Source organism: Ovis canadensis, chromosome 15, assembly GCF_042477335.2.
Source record: "Ovis canadensis isolate MfBH-ARS-UI-01 breed Bighorn chromosome 15, ARS-UI_OviCan_v2, whole genome shotgun sequence".
In the NCBI taxonomy this organism is placed as follows: domain Eukaryota; kingdom Metazoa; phylum Chordata; class Mammalia; order Artiodactyla; family Bovidae; genus Ovis; species Ovis canadensis.
In genome coordinates, this window is record NC_091259.1 from 9,246,398 (window position 1) to 9,250,430 (window position 4,033).

The window sequence follows — 4,033 nt, forward strand, 5'->3', positions numbered from 1 at the left end:
GAGTATATGTGTCAGGCAGTGTTCCTTAAAGTTTCCTCTGGAAAAAAAAAAAAAAAAAGGTCATTTGGGAGTCCCATTAAAAATCCTGAATCCAGGGGGACGTGCCGCCAGGCTAGCAGGAAACATCCAATCCCTTGTGCTATTAGATGAATGGAAAACTGATTTAAACAATGTACTAACAAGCAATTGTCCTTGATTTTTGTACTTTGTAGCATTCCTCAAATTCTTTTCACATATTCCCTTACTGTAAAAACTGCATTCAAGTTTTGCAGAAAATGAAGCAATTGAAAAGGAAAAGCAATTTCAGTGTACAAGAAACTCAGACCCTTTTGAAAGAAATTACAGAAAGGAAGGAAGGAATTTTTTCTAAGCAGCTTAATACAATTAATGTGATGAAGCGAATGGCTTGGGAGGAGATTGCACAGTGTGTGAATGTTGTAGGAGAAGGAGAACAGAGAACAGGGACAGAAGTGAAAAGAAGGTACCCTGACTGGAGAGCCCTTATGAAGAGAAAGAAGATGAAGGCGAACATTAAGCTAGTTGGTTCAGGGTTTCCACTTCCCACATCTGATTTAGATGACTCTCTCATTGAAGAGATAGATGAAAAGATTGGATTCCGAAGTGATACAAATTTTGATTGGCAAAATGTGGCAGATTTCAGGGATGCAGGTGGATCCTGAGGTCAAGGAAGAAGAGGAAGAAAGATCCCCAGAGTCCTGAATTTGAGATTGAAGAGGATGAAGAAATGTCATCAGTCATTCCAGATTACACGAGGGAAAATGAACTTCCTGATTTCCCCCACATTGATGAATTTTTTACTCTGAACTCAACACCATCTAGGTCTGCATATGATGAGCCCCATATGATGAGCCCCATTTGCTTGTAAACGTAGACAAACAGAAACTAGAACTGGAAAAACGAAGGCTTGATATTGAGGCTGAAAGACTGCAGGTAGAGAAGGAACGCCTACAGATTGAGAAAGAGGCTGCGACCTTTAGACATGGAGCATGAGCGACTTCAGCTGGAGAAGGAGCAGTTGCAGATTGAAAGAGAGAAGCTGAGGTTACAGATAGTGAACTTAGAGAAGCCACCTTTGGGAAGTGAACTTGGTCAAGGGGAAAAGCCCATACATCAGCCACAGGATAGAGAGACCGAGAAGTTAAAACCTGAGAGAGAACGCTTACAACTGGAAAAAGATAGGCTGCATTTTTTGGAATCTGAATCGAAGAAGCTGCAGATTGATAGAAACGCTTTCAAGTAGCAAGAGACTACAAATTCAGAAGGAAAGACATTTGCAGTGATTTATCTAGGTCTCCATTTATCAAATGTTTGCAAGCCATAGGTTTTGGTTTAAAAATAATTGCAGGATTAGCTGCATTGTTGTTGTTTTTCTCCTGTTTAATATTAGTTTTTTTCAATACAAAAAAGATAATTCTTTGTGGGTAATATATGCTTAAGTCTTCTATGAAAACTATGTGTCCTAGCATAAATAGTATAGCAGAAATTGTTGTACTATACACTTTTAATTTAGTAAAATTACACACAGTCTTATATAATCTATGCACTCAGAGTTTACAATTATGTCTGTAAAATTCTAGCTCAGTAGTTGTCAACTGGGGATGTCTTTGGCCCCCAAAAGACGTCTGGCAATGTCTGGCAACATTTTTTGGTTGTCAGAATTGGAAAGTTGGGCACATTGCTCCTGGCAATGTAGTAGCTAGGGATGCCTACATCCTGCAATGCACAGGACAGTTCCCACTCCCCTCCCCCCCCCCCCACCAAAAAGAATGATCAAACCCTAAATAGCAATGTTGCTGAAGTTGAGGAACCCTGTCTTAGCCTGCTGAGCACCTCTTTAGCTTTGTTTTGGTTTCAGAATGTTAAAACCACAGATATTTATGTAGGGATTACTTAAATGGCCCAAAACTATGAAACAGTACTGTATAGTATATTGACTATAGGAAGTGATGAAGATTATAGATGTTTTATTGCTTTGTTTCCATCTGTATATAATGTGAGAGTCAGAAAAGAATATAGGCAACATCAGAGGTTGTCTAAAGTGGGTTACTTTCCAAAGCAGTTCACTCATCTAGCTATTGGTGCTTTAGAAACAGCACACATTTTTGTAAGCTTTATGCTTTCTTCTGTGACTCCATTGACTAAGCCAGTAGTTTAGACAAAAAATGTCATTTCAACCATGTACTGAAATTTAATATACTTGGTTGAAGCTAGTAAGAATGTTACCAGTTTAAAAATGGTGCCAGTAGTCAATGAACTGGAACTCAGCAAGTGGTCATTTGATTTTTAAAACAGATAACAGCTATTTGGAACTGGGAGTGAGGGTGGGGGAAAATGTCCTCTGTATCCAATAGTAATGATGATGGTGATGAAATAGTGATAGTAGTGGTATATTATGAATTAGGGAAGCACTTACTGCACACTATCTGACCTAATCTGTAGAAAAAGTCTACAGACTTTTTCTGAGACTTAGAGAAGTCATGCTTCTCTTAAATGACTGATTTTATATATCATGATGTATTTTGTCTTTGTTCTTTCCTGTGAAACAAAGTTTGTATCTTTAGCCAGTCATTTTGATATTTATTCTGAGAACAAGGGTTTACCTAATCTGGTGATTTGCCTTCAGTCCCCTGAAGGTACTTTTTCCACTGTCCAGATGATTGTAATGCACACTAAAGTTGAGAATCACTGCATGAGATCACCTTGTATTTTCCCATTTTCCTATATATAGCCTTAGTACATCTCTTCTATTGACAGATACTACCTTGATTCTAAATTGATTATTGTTAATGTAAGAATATCTTGAAACCAAATTTAGAGAAGAGCTAACACCTATCCAACTCAAACTCTCCCAGAAAATTATAGAGGAAGGTAAACTCAAACTCATTCCATGAGGCCACCATCACCCTAATACCAAAAGCAGACAGATGCCACAAAAAAGGAAAACTACAGGGCAATATCACTGATGAATATAGATGCAAAAATCCTCAACAAAATTCTAGCAAACAGAATCCAACAACATATTAAAAAGATCATATATCATGACCAAGTGGGCTTTATCCCAGAGATGCAAGGATTCTTCAGTATTAGCAAATGAATCAATATGATACACCACATTAACAAATTGAAAGATAAAAGCCATATGATTATCTCAATAGATGCAGAGAAAGCCTTTGACAAAATTCAACACCATTATGATTAAAAACTCTCCAGAAAACAGGCATAGAAGGAACATATCTCAACATATTAAGAGCCATATATGATAAACCCATAGCCAACATTATCCTCGATGGTGAAAAATGGAAAGCATTTCCCCTAAAGTCAGGAACAAGACAAAGTTGCCCACTCTCCCCACTACTATTCAACACAGCTTTGAATGCTTTAGCCACAGCAATCAGAGCAGAAAAAGAAATAAAAGTACTCCAGATTGGAAAAGAAGTAAAACTCTGTTTGTAGATGACATGATCCTCTACATAGAAAACACTAAAGACACCACTTCAAAATTACTAGAGCTAATCAATGAATATAGCGAAGTTACAGGATATTAAATTAATACACAGAAATCCCTTGAATTCCTATACACTAACAATGAGAAAACAGAGAAATTAAGGAAACAATTCCATTCACCATTGCAACGAAAAGAATAAAATGCTTAGGAATAAGTCTACCTAAAGAAACAAAAATTTATGTATAGGAAACTATAAAACACTGATGAAAGAAATCAAAGATGACACAAATAGATGGAAAAATATACCATGTTCATGGATCAGAAGAATCAATATAGTGAAAAATGAGTGTACTACCCAAAGAAATCTATAGACTCAACTCAATCCTTATCAAGCTACCAATGGTATTTTTCACAAAACTAGAACAAATAATGTCACAAATTGTATGGAAATACAAAAAAAACCTCGAATAGCCACAGCAATCTTGAGAAAGAAGAATGGAACTGGAGGAATCAACCTGCCTGACTTTAGACTATTCCACAAAGTTACAGTCATCAATACAGTATGGT

General features: G+C 36.8%; 1 pseudogene; it reads left to right on the forward strand.

Annotated features, from left to right (window-relative positions):
- Positions 1-275: 275 nt before the first annotated feature.
- On the forward strand, positions 276-3,667 carry LOC138421061 (myb/SANT-like DNA-binding domain-containing protein 4 pseudogene; annotated as a pseudogene).
- The last annotated feature ends 366 nt before the right edge of the window (positions 3,668-4,033 follow it).